The sequence below is a fragment of the Struthio camelus genome, chromosome 2 (genome assembly GCF_040807025.1).
Source record: "Struthio camelus isolate bStrCam1 chromosome 2, bStrCam1.hap1, whole genome shotgun sequence".
NCBI lineage: Eukaryota > Metazoa > Chordata > Aves > Struthioniformes > Struthionidae > Struthio > Struthio camelus.
The window spans coordinates 113,831,591-113,847,810 of NC_090943.1; positions in this window are offsets into that span (position 1 = coordinate 113,831,591).

Consider the following 16,220-nt stretch of genomic DNA (forward strand, 5'->3'; position numbering starts at 1 on the left):
CCTGGTCAGGCTGTTTAGGACTTGCAGGTGTGAAGGAATCCTTACCAGTTAACCCTCTCTTCTTCTGTATTCTCCTACATTCAGTTTTATTTTAATTCTGTGGTATAGCCTTGCCTATAAGACAAGGAGAGAGGCAGACGGGAAAGTAAATAGTTCTCTGAGCACTGGAATCAAAGCAGCGTGTTTTCCACTGGATTTGCATCCTGTATTTGATTGTGAGCCACAGTGGGAGTTATTTCTATGAAGTGGAGTATTTATAAAGAATCCTTATCAAGTGTTTCCCTACTGTCAAAAACTAATGTGTATTTATCTGCAGCCTTTCCTGCGGTGGAGGGAGTACTCGTTTGGGCCTCTCTCACCTTCAGATTTGTGTGAATTTATTCCATCTGCAGCTTCTACCCTTCTGTGAGGGCTGGTGAGATTGCCCGTCGTGTTCAAAAGTTACTAGATGCCGGGAGGACGACGCATACATATGTGGTTACATAAGCTAGTGTCTGTGAGGGGAGGAAATAGGATATTTTGTAGGATGGTCTCCCTCCCCACCATTGCCTGTGCAAGACAAGGTTGCCAATTGGAAGCAATATGGAGATTAGAGTAACTCTAAGGATTTTTCCATAGATGCTGCAGCATAAATATCTGGTAGAGCTAGACATTTTTGTTTTGCGGAGGCTTAACTTTCCTTCAGTTACGTGCCTCTCTTCCCATGGGTCTCTGCAGAAACTTCCAACCAGTGTGGCTACTGCCGGGCAGCCCTCAGGATGACACTGGTGCAAGGCTTGCCCTAGCTCTAACGCAGAGACAGCTTGCTTTCCACGGACACAGTCCTCCAGCAGCATTAGCGCAATCTTGCATTGCAGCCATCATAGCTAATACAGACTTAGCTATTGACTTAAGAGCAACAGGAAAAACATGTCCTTTTGAAATCTGTCCAGATCTGTAAGGAGGGAGGAGGTGCTACCTTGAGCTTCACAAGCTGTGCTGAAGTACCTTTTTTCTGAGCAGGCAGCGATAAAGGCATCTCCTGGGTCAAATCACTGACCCAGGAGCTGGGCATTTCAGCAATAAAATATCACTGAACATCAGCAAGACAGCATACAGGTGAGGTCCAAGATGTATGCAGAGCTGACTGTATAGGTAAATGGTTTCTGATGAACTTTGTCCATATACAACAAACTATAGAGCGGAAGGATTTATTGCATATCTATCCTTCTGCTATAAGGCCAGTGATTGCTATCCGTACCAGCACTGCAGTGGTGGATTTTCGTACAGTGATTTGATTTGCCCTGCTTGAACAAAATCTTGCTTAGGTGATTGTATGGCTTTTGATGAATTACCAGGAAGATCTCTACAGGGATACATGTCAAGTTACAAGTGTTGCAAGAGGATTTGATGTCTTAACATTTCTAATTTAGCCAGGTGTATGATTTCTACAAAGAAACAGGATTATGTTTTTAAAGCCCAGTATGCTGGGCATAACTTTGTGATAGAGTAAATAGAGAAAATAACTGTCTTATTGTCTGAAATAGCAAATATTTTGGCATGGTTTCTGGGTAGTGGAAAGGATTCAGCTGGGAATTTGAACCTGGCAGTGCAACTGAAATCATGACACAATAAGAGTTTGTGGGTCTTACGGAGATCAGCAGAGCAGAGGCACTGAGTTTCAATAAAGCAGATTTCAGGAGTCTCAGCGGACTGCGGAAGAGGATCACGTGGGACAAGTTTCAGGTTGAGGGAACTGTCATTTTCTTGAAGAAATATTAATGGGATAAATACAATGTGATGGGGGAAAGGTAATGAAGAAGATAATCAGTTTGGTTAAACTGTGAACTAAAACGTAAGAAGGAAGTGGAAACTAGATTGGCTACTAAGGAAGAATGAATACAAAAGAGTAGCATGAGCCAAATCTGGCAGGCCAAGGCAAAAAATGCGATCTCGTTAGAAATGGATGTGACAAGATAACATTCAGTGTAAGAACATTAGCTGCAAGAGGAAAACCAAGAAAGAATCATTCCACTGTTTTACAGAGAGGGAAAACTAACAGTAGACGAAGGTGAGGAGGCCAGAATACTTAATGACCTCTTGCTCCGGTCTTCACTGAAAAGATTAATCATGCAGAGAACAAAGTACATGGCAGATACTAAGGGAAGTGAACATGAAGGTGGAGTTTCGTGAGCAACTGTGTTAATCCTCCTTACTAAATTACTGCCTTACCGCCCCTTTGCTGAGATGCAGTAACTGACTCCACGCAGGCTAGTCTGCCGCAGTTCAAGTTAAATGAGTTTGCTTAAGCCACTTCTCACAGTGGTCACATTGTTGGGAAACAAAGGCCTCCACACATGGCGTGTTTAATAGGGAGTGGAAGGTGTTTGCAGTAATCTTGCATGCAACTCTGTACTGGCAAACATGCAATGTCATCTCGGGTCTGGATACCGTGCTTCAAGAATCATATTCTCAAAAGGAAGGTTACGGAATCACAGAATGGCCGAGGTTGGAAGGGACCTCTGGAGATCGTCTAGTCCAAACCCCCAAAAAGAAGTTGACAGATTGGGACAAACCCAGAAGAAAGCAAGAATGATGAGAGATCCAGAAAATACGGTGTAGGGGTTGCGTAGTCAGGAAATAAGAGGATTGGGTGGAGATGTGATCACAGGCTTCAGTGACATTAGAGAATACTGTGAAGAGGAATGGAATAAAATTTTCTTCATGCCTACAGGGGCTTAAGCGATAGGAAGGGAGAAGTAAGTTATGCATTAGGAAACATTTCAACTCTAAGGGGACTGTTAAGTGATCAATCGCCTAGTGAAGACGTGCGGTCAACTAGATACACACATTGTGTGGACCAGTGATCAAATGATGTGAGGGAGCAAATCAGGACACTGAGGATCAGTTTGGCAATTCCTTCTATTTTTCAAAGCTGTGACAAATTACATGAGCAAGATTCATGTAGAATAAAGTGTTTCTGTGCCTTACCTCCATTGATCTAACTCATGCAAGAAGTGGACAGATGTATTTACAAATGTGTCAGCAACAAAGATCTACAATAGACCTACAATGGCTGGGTGAGATTTGCGAAAGTTAACCTTTTCTCAGCCTTTTCCCATTTCAGATTTTCAGCTAAGTCTGATCCCTTGGCCTCGTTTCTGTTAGAATCACCTTAAGTAAGTTTAATTATTTCTTATCTTTTCCACACAGGCCCAGCTTACCGTTCACTGTGTCCTCAGAGTAACCATACTGGTTTCTAAACTGCCTTTCCTACTTAGCTATTTCCTGTCTCCGTTGAGTTTGGCTCTACTTTACCTCTGTCAGGCTGCTCATGCTAAAGGTTGCTCATTCTTAATGTTCGTTTCAACCACTACTATACCATCACTGGAAGTTTTAAAGAGCAAATTAGACAAGCATCTATCAGAAAGGGCTTAGCTACACTTGATCCTGTTTCAAGGCAAGGCTATAGAGGAAATGATCTCGTGAGGTTGCTGTCTACCCAGTTTTCTGTATTTTTCTGACTCTTTATTAATTAAGCCATATTTTATTACGCCTAGCAACTTTACAAGAAGCACTAAGTGCTTTTACTAGTTGTACAGGAGAGAATGAGGCTTCTCCTAAAGGCGATCTCACTGCCGTGCATGCTTGCGCAAAACAAACTGGGAACATTTTTTTTGAACTAATTAAAAGCCTCTGTAGTTTGCTGGGAAGTGTTCTGTGGTCTGCAAAGACTCCAAGCTGAAATCCCTAGTTTGAACAAAAGACTAATCCTTTGCTTCAGCGAACCATCTGGCCCAGAAAAATGTTGTTTATTATGAGATTTCATGGGTGGGTATTTTGGTTTGTTTTGTTCTTCTTAGTTTTCAATGGTTTTAACAATAGCATCAGGACAGTATTGATGGATGGGCACGTACTGTATATACGGAAAAAAAGCCTACCAAGAATCTTTCAGTGGAGTGAAATTTTTCCAACACAAGTTTAAATGTAGATATTTCATAGTTACACAAGATATTAAAAACAGAAAGTCAAGTTTTGCCCTCATTTATCCCCTTTGCAATGCTGTAGATGTGAGTGAATTGCAGATATTTATGAGCAGCATTTAGCTAAAAGATGACTTATTGAGAGTTATATTGTGACAGCAGTAAAGAACGGCAGCATTTTTGTCTGAGATTTGTTATTGAAGTTAATGGATCAGAAAATTAGTATTCTGAGCAAGCCAAGTATAATCTGAAATGCTTTATTTTACATTTCAAAAGTTGCAACTTCAAAAATAAATAAGCTCAAAATAAGAGTTAATCACATTTTTTTTAGATTTTTCTTTCTAACCTCCTTACACTTACTGTTTAGAGATACTCCCAACAGGAAAAAAATAAAATATTATTCAGAAAGTAGTGTAACTTTTTATTTTATAAACTTTAAAACTTTCTTTCATGACACTGTTGTCCACAAAATGAGAGGCTATCATGCATGGAACTGTGTCACAGCCGCACAGTTATATTATGATTTTGCAGCAGAGCCCGAATAGTTTCAGATTCCAGACAACGCTCCAGAACTATTGACCCCAAAACTGAACAGTGCTCTCACACTCTCTTAGTAGCTGCACTAATTAATTAAAAACATAGATTTTTAAATCTTCTTGGGTGGGAATTACCTGTGTTTTATATCTTATATGGCATGTTTTAAAAGTTTAATGAAAAGTAACAATTACCGTCTTTTGCTTCAGTCCAAAATATAAAAACTAAGACAATTATAGCCAGACAGCTTAATGGGTGACCTTCCAGATGGTCCCCCTGCATTTCAGTCAAAGGTTTTCAACCTGTAATGTGTTGACCTCTGAGCTTGGTCCGTCATTTTTAAGGGATTCACAAACATGGATACTACACAAGAATTTATGCATGTGAAATTTCCAAAGCAGCTCCACTAGAAAATTTTTAGGGGCCACAAATCGAAAGAGATTGAGAAAAATATTGCTCTGAGTTGCTAGTTTACATTCTGCTGGGCTAGATTTGCTCTCTAGATAAATAGCCTCTTGGGAAGGTGCAGGTGCTCTGAGAGTCAAGTGACTCTCAGACCTGGTTTGGAGTCCAAGCCTGACTTAGCTAAATGACTTCTAACCAGAGCTGGCCTGCCTCCATACCCATCGCTGTAGTGTATCTGTGGTCAGTCTTCAGATCCTGACTGACTCCTTTCCCTTTCCCTTTCCCTTTCCCTTTCCCTTTCCCTTTCCCTTTCCCTTTCCCTTTCCCTTTCCCTTTCCCTTTCCCTTTCCCTTTCCCTTTCCCTTTCCCTTTCCCTTTCCCTTTCCCTTTCCCTTTTCCTTTTCCTTTTCCTTTTCCTTTTCCTTTTCCTTGTTTTAAGAGGGTCTATTTTTAAACTGTGACTATTTTCATATGTGAAGCTGTGTTCTTTTATAATCCATTAGGGACAGAAGTAAGTCGTTAGTCACTGGGTTGAACATCTGTGGTACCCCCCCCCAACACCTACTCGTCTCTCTGATGCCTGCCTTTAGGTGGTCAGGCTGCAGAAGAAGGGCAACGGGTTTATGCTGTACTATCGACAGTTTGTAGATCTGAAAGACTGAGCCCACCGATTCCTAGCCTGCGCAGCTCTCTCCTGGCCTGTCCACCCCTCATCTTTGGCCTTGCAACATGCCTAACAAACCTAATTTGTATGGGTTCGGCTCTGTTTTGTACGTCACTGTAATGTTAATGTTTCTTACGTGCTAGGAACTGAAACTTCAGATCACAAAGTCATACCCTTTCATTTATGGTGAGGTTAGAGCAGATAAGGATAGTTAATAATTCTGGAATGATTCTTGGGAGATCATGCCGTTTATCACTTTGTACCAAGAGGCCACATTTTCCTGATGATCTAACATCCAAGTAGTGGCCAGCCCAGTCTTGCATAGTTTCTGAAATGAAATAATGTGGAACGTGTTGAGGAGGATACAAGGACGTCGGCCTTATCTCACGGTCACACTTGAATCATTCTCTTCTTGACAGATGCTCGGGGCATATTATTACCACTGCAGGCCTGGCCAGAGAGCTCTTAAAAATACCCAGAGTTGGAACATTTGCTGTAGTATTTTTCCAGCCATGTCCCCATGATGAATGATTAAGAATGACTCTGTTCTTGTAACAGCTCATTACAAAGTAACTTTGGAGCCAAAGGGCAGACATGAGTTCAGATGTCAGTCGTTCTGTGGCTTCCCCAAGGTTCAAAAAAGCAGTTGTAGCTATATATTCACACAGCAGAGATCGTGAGCTCCTTCCACGTGAGTCACCAAAGTTTAATACTTTGTCATCATTTGTGGCCTTTGGACTTTTTTCCTTTACATGGCATGCAGGGACAAATTCATCTCTTCTGAAACGCCACTGAACTCATGCAAAATTATACTAAGAAATTCATTTTGTCATAAAATTTAGTATACCAAGGAAGTGACAGCTGTAGCTTGGGTCTCCTGCAAGTCTGAGATTATGAAATAATTTCTCTGGAGCCAAGTGCAGTAAGATCTATCGTGCTTCTGTTGGGGCAGGTACCCTCAAAACTTTCTGGGCCTAAATGTTATGTGTGACCATTTTTTATGTAATGAAACCTGAAGCAATTTTCTGGAATCTGGAAACCTGTTTATACAGATCACCTTAGGTTAGTACTGAATTGTGATAGTCTCAGGAAAACATGTCTACTTAGAAAGAGACTATTCACCCTAGGATGGATGAAAAAACTGCTCTTAATCAACTGGTAGAGGGAATACCATAAATTTGGGGTTGATGGAACTGTCTCTAGAGAGAATTTAAAGAAGAGCTGTAACTTTTCTGTGTGGTATCGTTGCCTGGCAAAGTGTTGCTAGAGAAGTTATTTTTCAGTTTTCGGTTTTCTTTTTTCAGTTCTTTCGTTAGGTTAGGAGCCTAATAAAAATTATGTATTGTCCTTGAGAATAAATCGCTAAAATGTTTTTACATAGGTATGTGTCCTGCTGGCTCTGAGTCAGTGGATTCGCAGACTGTATTATGCATGTTGCCCCTTCCCATAGAAATAGACTTAATGTCCCCTAAACAAGCAGTCACCTGTGTGACCTCCTCCCCTCTACAACACTGACTAATACTGATTTATCAGGCTGTTAATAAGGTTCTGTTCACTTTACTTATATGTGGTTCCTCTGAAAAGAGAACCTCTCTTCTTTTTACGGCAGATCAAACAAACTGGTCCTTGTTAGCTATTTTTGTCTCTGTGAGGTCCTCCCGTTCTCTCCCCCAGAGACGTGCACATCTAACTTTGTATGTGATGGCTTTAGGTTCCTATGATCAGCTCCATGTCCTTACAGGTGGGGCAGGACTTCAAAGCAATGGAGAGAGTTGAGCAATCCCATGAAATGTTACCAATCTTTTGATAAAATAGACTTAAACACAGCTCCTTTTTCTCCCCTCCCCACAAACCCAGATAATATTATTGGCCCCTCTGAATACAAGAGAGCTTACAGCAGCTCTTTGAGACCAACGTGGTCTACTTATATATATCTATATATTTTATATATAAAGAGAGAGAGAACTTGCATGACATACATACATATGTATGCAACAGCTGTAGCCTCTTACTTCCACAGTGGCTTGTTATAATTATTTAAGGAAATCTTCGGCATGAGTAATGGGTGTAGTTCTTGGGGAAGGTGAGAAATGCAAACAGGCAGCTCTTCGGATAATTATTTCTCCATTCATCTTATGGATTTTCTGTTCAGACCCAACTGAGTGGGATAGTAAAATAAAGACAGATGGCAGTGGATTATTTCAAACACTTCTTTGTCGGTGTGTAATCAGCACAGATTTTTTCCTCCTCTTCTCACCGTATAAAGCCCATTAAAGCCCATTAAGTAAATGGAAAGACTCCTATTGATTCTAATGGGCACTCAGCCAAGGCCTCTGTCTCAGCAACTTTCTCTGCTAAACTTCAGCCTACTCATAGTTTTGAATGTTTTGGGACTTTCTTGTTTTCTATTTTTAAAGAAAGAAGAAAGCAATACTGATGCAGTTAGTCTTGGGATCCACAGGGAAAAAGAACAAGCTGTACTTTCATATACCCAATATTACTTCCGTGACTGTGATGAAGGTAAGAGGTTGTCCCGTTTTAACTCTATGGGTTTCATACCAGTGTAGTTGAATTCTTAGAAAAAGCGATGAGATGAGGCATCTGGCTGGAACGTGTACCCTGGTTCCCCCCTACGCTGTGTCCTGGTGAAGAGGTAGATGAGGAAGGTGGATTTGGGCTTGAGCGCAAACCTGAGAGCTCAGAACAGCTCAGAGCGGACTCTCCAAGGACCGTAAATGTCTTGCGAAGACTTTGACCATCCCTACTGAGATCTGCCAGACACTGCCTACTTCCTTCAGCTTTTAGGCCAATTTGTCACTTTGGTTTAAAACTTGTGGCTGTCGCTGTAACAACTGCATAGAGATTGTTCGTATTTCATGTCATTTCCACTGATCTAACTGAAACAACTCACCTTGTTTTCACATATTAACTATATTCGTGTCCAATTCACTTTTCTACACAGCATGTTCCTTTCTCTGATACTGGCTCTTTCCCATTAGTGTCAAATGTCCGTTTTGTTTCTTATGGTGGATACCTGTAGAGTCACAATCCCCTAGGATGAATCCTTTCTATCATGGATTATAGGTTAGTCTTCCCTACCTAATACACACACTCTAAAACCTGCAAAAACATTAAGTATTCAGTTGTTTGACAGAGGCTATGGAAGCATTAACCAAATATAGGTATGCACCAAAAGTAATTCTTCTCAGGTAGCTCAAGGAGAGCCACGGGGCGAGGTTTTAAAACGCTGCTCTTGTGTTCCTGGTCGCACGATGGCGAGCCCAACGCGCGCTGCCCGGCGGGCTGCGAGAGATGCGCTGAGCCCGGTGCGGGTCTCCGGGCACAGGGCCCCCGCACAGCTGCACCTGGGTGCAAGGGCCCACCACCCCGCACAGCCAGTCACTTCTTGGGAAGCCCAGCTAGATGTAGGACTGCCCTCTGTTGGCAGGCCAGCCCTCGACCGAGTTAGCAGGGCTGCAGCCTCCATGAAGAAGGTCGGTTTTTGTGTGCATGTATGGACAGGCCTCAGGGCAACACTTAAGTTATAGCTCCGTGAGCCCCATGCTGCAAGGGTGGCAAGGTGTCCAGGAGCAGCCCTGGGCATCGCAGTCTGCTAGGCACACTGGCAACTTTTCAGGATTTGGGGAAACGAGACCAGAATGGGATCCAATGCTGCTAGATAAATAGCCATGTCAGATTTTGTTAAATTGCATATGCACAAAGCGTGGGAAGGAAATACATAGATCCCTAGTGGTATCAAGTAGGCACCCCATTCATTCCTTTATACAGCTCTAAGTGAAATTAAACAAACCCGGTTGTCAGGATTTGGAGAAAATATTCTGCTTTTGCATGGCCACAAGACCTTCACATGTACTTTTCACCCAGTACACCAGCACGTGCACTGGTTGGGTTGAACAGCCTAGAGTGCAGGTGCTTCGTCCTAAGTGCCACACGTGCGCCGAGGACAGCACCTGCCAACTTCGCAGGTGCACGAGGTGGAGCAGACTGAATAGTCGGCCTGAGAACAGGCGAATTTAAAACTTGCAGACTGACCATGCCTTTCAGAGTGAGCCGTCTCATCAGAAACTTCTGATCCAGGCTCTGGTCAGGAATGTTTCTTGTGACATATAATACTGTTTTCATGTGGACTTTGGCAGCATTTCATCACTGAACAGAATTAGACTGAAAGGAGATTTGACCACCACTGAAGTGCTAGTAATTGCCAAAAGAGATCTCTCTCTCGAGTCATACGTAGTATCTACGCCATTTTACAATATTTTACAGATACTGCAAGATTACTGCATAGTTATGTTTGGTTTTAGTGATTTGCCTTTTGCTATCTCTTCCCCCAAAGCTTTTTGCTACAAATAAAGATAGATAAAGAGCCATAGAAAATTTGCTACGAACTGTTGTTTGCCAGGGAAGAGAGAGAGCAGTCCAAATTCAGCATGGGTAGGAAGAAAAGGTTTCTGCTGGTAAAAATTGACTTACGTATTTTCTATCCATCGTCTTCTAATGATCAATATGTGATGTGAACACCAACAAATTCTGATTTGAAGGCTTTAAAACAAATATACTTGACTGTCAGCAGGTGGCTCTGTGTTAAATCTGAGCTCTGTTCTTGATGTGAGCGCAGAATTGGAACTATATCAAAGAACCTATTTTATTTTTTTAAGCCAACAGGAAGGTAATAAAGGGCCATGATTTGTCAGTAGGATGTGCAACATGGGGAAGATAAGAAAACACAAATCCTTTGCTTGAAGAGTATTGTGGCAGTGCTGACACGACACTGCTAGAGAAAAACATTATTTTAGGAGTAGCCGTGTCAGCTCTGATAGATGTGCAACCAGATTTTCAGGTAATATGTCAAGCATTTTATTTCTGTTTGAGGGTTTGGGTTCTTTTGTTTTCTTTTTAAAATCCTTACTGTTTATGTAAAGGACAATTTTTGAGGCATGATGTCTCTGAGTGACAGCAGGATTAATGGAAGCACTGAGACTTAGGAGCTTATCTACCTCACTGCAGTAAATGGGAGATTTTCCATTGCTTTCAGTGGGAGTGGGATTGGCTCCTCAGTGCCCCAAAGTATCAGGCTGGGTGTTCCTGCTGTGGTTCTCTGGCAGCGTTGCAGATCAGAAGGTGTCTGAAGCTGCAGCAAGGGGGGGGTTCATGAATATGTTGCAATATATCCTTGTTTGAAGTACTTCATGCTGCTGTCGAAACTGCGTTTCTGAGCTAGCACAGGAGGCTTTGCAGCTAGTGAATGTAAAGGCCAGTTCAGGGATCCTCTGCACCCTGAGCTATGCCCTTAATTGTTGTTTCTCAGTTTAGCATTTCCCAGTCTCTCTTTCTGAAAATTGAAATTGCATGCCGTTATGCACGTTTCTTGTCCAAGGAAAATTATATATATTAATTAGACAAATTATTAACTTACACGGGATAAACCAGCGGAATGTGGTTTCCCTGTGTGTCTGTATCTTTCTTACTTTAATGCTGAGCAGCAGTTGTCTTTTGTAAGTAGGTGAGAGGATTCTGTGCTAAAGTCTCTTTAAGAGCCTTTATGAAGATGTGAGAAAAGTGAACCTGAGTTAAGTTTTGAGAAACTAAAATGAGGTATGCTCAATTACTGGGTTGTGGAGAGAGTACAGTGTGTAAGGGGCAGCAAAGAAGCAATATTTTAGTCACAGCTGCTGATGCACTTGTAGAAACCATTCTTGTTGCTCTTCACATCTCTTTCCAGATTCAATTCCAGAAGGGCTTTGGCTTTACTAACCCCTTCCCTGCATGCTCAGTGTCTCTATATTCCTCCTAAATTACCTCTTGTACATTTCCTTTCTATATTTGAGTTTAGTCAGGAGCTCCTTGTTCATCCATGCAGGCCTCCTGCTGCTTTTGCTTGATTTCCTGCTCACTGGGATGGACTATTCTTGAGGTTGGGGCAGGTGATCTTTGAAAATCAGCCAGCTCTACTGGGCTCCCTCTTTCCAATGTTGTATCCTGTGGCATTCTTCCAAGCAGATCCCTGAAGAGGCCAGAGTCTGCTCTCCTGAAGTCCAGGGCTGTGATCCTACTTTTTGCCTTGCCTCCTCCTCTCCTGACCCTAACCTCCGTCATCTCATGGCCACTGCTGCCAAAGCTGCCCCGATCTTTACTTCCCTGATGAGTTCTTCCTTGTTTGTAAGCATGAGTCTAGCAGAGTGCCTGCCCTTGTTGGCACCTGTGTCAGGAAGTTATCACTGATGCACTTCAGAAACCTTTTGGATTACTTGTGCCCAGCTATGCTGCCCGTCCAGCAGATATCAGAGTGGTTAAAGTCCGCCTTGAGGACCAGGGCCTGTGAATGTGAGGCTTGCTCCAGTTGCCTGAAGACCTCATCTACCTCTTCCTGATCAGGCATGCTATAGCAGACACAGACCACATGTCACCCACATTGGTCTATCTGCTAATCCTGACCCATGAGCTCTCAGCTGGCCCCTCACCCATCCCCAGGCAGAGCTCCAGGCATTGCTGGTGCTCTCTCATATAAGGGGCAGCTCCTCTCTCTGTTATGCTGGCGTGTCCTTTCTAAAGAGCCTGGACCCATGCATCACAGCACACCCATCATGTGAGCTGTTCCACTATGTCTCCACGATCCCAATAAGATTGTCACCCTGTTACTCCACACAGACTGTGCGCAGGATGAAATAGTTCATTACTAGATCATTCAGATTTTAACCTCAGTTTAATTCCTAGAAATCTTTGGATGAATAATAGAGGTCAATAGGTGTCAGAAAATATCTTCGTGGCTGCAGCATCCCTGCTCTGGGTTACAGAGTAGGAGGATAGTTGCCACCGTGATTATTGGAGGGTAAAGTGAGTGTCAGGGTGCAGTGAGGGTCGCTGCTCCCACAGGGAAGGGGCGTTGGGAGCCTGGCACAACGGAAGGCCAGCTGGGCAGGGGCCTGGCTGGCCCTCGCTTGCCCCCAGCCCCAGGTGAGGTGAGTGGGGCAGGTCCACTCGCTAGGTTCAGTCAAGAGCCCAGATCGTGTTTTGCACTTTTGTAAGTGGGAAGAGGAAAGAAAGGAACTACGGAATTTACAAGTTTCAATGAATTTCTATTCTTCTGTGGCTAATATGAGTCACTTTGTATTTATTTCATCTGAGTAGTCTTTTCATATGTGAAGTTTGGTTATATTGTCTCTTGAGTGGATTTACTACTTCTTTGACTCACTTTTCAGGAACTGTGAAACGGAGAACAGAAATAGCTTGATACAGCTCATGAGCTTACAGAACTTGCTTAAACTGAGCGATACATACGATATGAAAGTATTTTACAGATAGAACAAGGCAGAAATTCTTTCCTTCTATTATGATGTATATAATATATAGTTGTACCTAAAAGTGACAATTTCACCTTACCTGAGAGTTTTTCTAATTTGCACACTGGTCAATTAATTTCTGTGATCGCTAATTTTTAGCAGTCTTTAAAAATAAGCAGAAACTCTTAAAAACTGTATTTGTATATGGTATAGTACAAAACAAATGCTAGTTTCCGAAGCACAAAGAATAACATTGCAAAAGAGAAACACAAGAATGGAACATGGACATTTCTGCATTTTTAAAATATGTTTTCATAGTGAAATCTCTGTATGATAGAAATCAGCTTAAATTCAACTGATGTCAGTGAGTGGAACGTCCACTGAAATTGCACATGCTTACAGGAGGAATTCGTCAGATCTTTGGTTTCTTGATCCTAGCTATGTTTTCAGATACGTGGTCCATCTTCCTCTTGTCTTTATAAACAGCTGAAGGTAATTATTCTTAGCTTCCGTAACATAATTTCTTGGTCAAAATCATGGGTAAGCGAAAGAGTCTTTATATGAATTACAATGACTTTTATGTTTTATTGCTTATTTCTATGTGTATAGTTAGGTTCAGATTTACTACAGACTAGCAAGTCAGTAAAGGTATGCTGGTGTGAACAATTGGCCCTTAATCTCTTTTGAAGTCAGGGTACATATATAAGACTAATTCCTCCCCCCTCTGCTGTTTTATGTCTAGATGAAATGGTGCAGGGATACAATGCAGTTGGAATAATCTGTAGTAAAATATAAGTAATAAGTAATTTTCTCCTAAATTTTAGAAACAGTATTTAAAATTGGTGAGTTCTTATACTTTGTATATTTATTTCCATATCTGCAAAGTGAATGCAAAATACTAATATTCTATTAACATAGCGTGTCTCAACCCTTTGAGAGAGAGTAAATACATCAGCCTTTACTATGCACCAGGTGCAAGGCAGGAGAGAACCAGCATTTAATTTCTAAACTGTAACAAGTACTAATAATAATGATTATATTTTACAGTAAAAGATTTCATTAACATATGTGTGGTTTGAAATGTTAAGCGTGACCCTGAGGCATGCTGGGCACCTGAAACAGTGATTTAGAATCACCCATTGTCTCCAGAAATCCTGGCTATTTGTAATGTGATAAGTATTTCTATCCCAGAAAACTCTTAGCTGTGGAAAGCTGCTCATTTACTGTTACTTCAGTACAAAGACAATGGCTAGCTTTGCCGAGTTACAGGAATAGTCATCCTGTGGCAGCTGCTTCCTTAACATCACAAGGGTTGTGTCCCCTTGTGCCAGTAGAGGCTTTGGGCCGCATTTTTTTAACTTGGGCACATCAGCATCATCCGGTGGCACTGCTCAACAAGAACAAGTTAAACAACGCTTGGCAAGAAAATATCCGTGTTTCTCAGGAGAACAATGTGTTGCTCATTACAATGGACAAACAAAAGTGATGGACTTCTGGTTTTAGTTCCGTGTAGTCTGACAGCCTGAATAATAGTGCTTCAATTCATTTTAAAATAGAATAAACCAAGCATTCCTATCATGAATCTGTCCAATTCACGGCTTTAAAAGTGACCATTAATACCATAATATTTAGAAGGAATGCGGTGTCACTTGATACAGCAACAGTACACTTTCATATGCGGGTCTGCTTTCTCATACATACAAAATATGCCAGTACTATCTTTCTAGATAGATGTCCTCATAGGTTGCCCACAGCTTTAAAATCAAATAGCACCACTGCGTATTTATGGCTAAAAGAAAAGCACTGTTAAAAGATGTAGACTTCTCACACTTAAGGAGGTTTTCAGCTTAATGTGATGGAGTTTATCCTTTCTTTACTGAACTCTTTAATACTTAATATGATCGTTTTGTGTAAAGAATGTACCGGTGAGCCTTAAGATTTTTGCCTTAGCAGACATGTCTGAATAATTGTTCTTCTTTCCAGTGATTAATCCTCTGAATTTTATTATGACAGTTGACCAGAAATACAGACAGTCACAAATTTTCAGAAAATTTTTGTGCACCTTTGCATGTACAATTTGTAAACAAAAAACTAATCTGTTCTCAATTTCCATCTATCTATATATAATTATATATGTACAATATATATGATAATGATTATATATGTTTATATAATATAATATATGTAATATGTTATATAGCATATGTATTATCTCTCTCTCTCACACACACACATATATATTTATCACCATTTTGCACTCTTCTGACTTTCATCTCCAGGAAGAGTGTCCTGGCTAAATTTGATTTGGTATGCTGAGATACAGAATTCTGATTCTCTATGTCATTAAATATACACCTTCTCATTCCCATTCTGTGATGAGAAAGGACTCACTTTGACCCTTGATCCATTTTACTTTAAAATTCACTGTATAAATATAATGGGCTGTAAAGTATAGAAATACAAAAACTCGGTACTGCATTTTAAAACAGTGGCTTAACTGTTTCAGTTCTCATTGAGCCTCTAGCACCTCCCCTGTGCATAGGCTGAGCAAATCCAACTTTGCTGAGGCCTTCAAAGGGAAACAGCATAATTCAAATACTGGTAGCAGAATGGCTAGTGGAATTTTTTTTTTTTTTAATAGAAACAAGAACAGAATTCTAGATGCAAATGCAGAAAATCGCCTGTGTCCCTAGGTTAGAGTGCCAATATGTGCAAAACTCCTTAGTGCTGTAAGATTAGCTCATGTAATCATAGGGAAAGTTTTGGTCTTTCTGCACGTACTAAGCATGCTAATACTTGTTCGGTAAAATCTGACAAGATCAACAAGATACGCTGCAGTGGAATCAGCCACCAACCATTTAGCAGGAGTTTACAGGTATTTCCACTGTTTATTCTACCAGAATGCACTTACTCAAATTACCATTTGAGACTAGACTAGCAACCTGGAGGCATAACGTGTTTGATAGCACTGTGCTGTTGACGAGTGGGGAAGCAGGCTGGGAAAACTAAGGGCAGGTGAGCACTGCTTGCTTATGGAGGAAGGTACAGTCTTTTCAAAGCATAGACATATTTGCTGCAGTGTTAATAGAGAAAATCTCCATACATCTTGGATGCCCAGTTGCAGGCACATACATGTAGTTCATAATGTATGCAGTGGCAAACATCTGAGGCATTTTACAACTGCTGGTAGGAAAAACCTCATTTGTTTAACTAAGCATTTTGAGTGATTTAAAGTTCTGGCTTATGTACTACACTTACAGTGTTATGAAAGGACACACTCAACAGGAGAGCCAACAGGAGAGCTCATGCATGCTGAGTAAAGCTTAATCGGGCTGGCAAGGAAAAACAAAGAAAGGA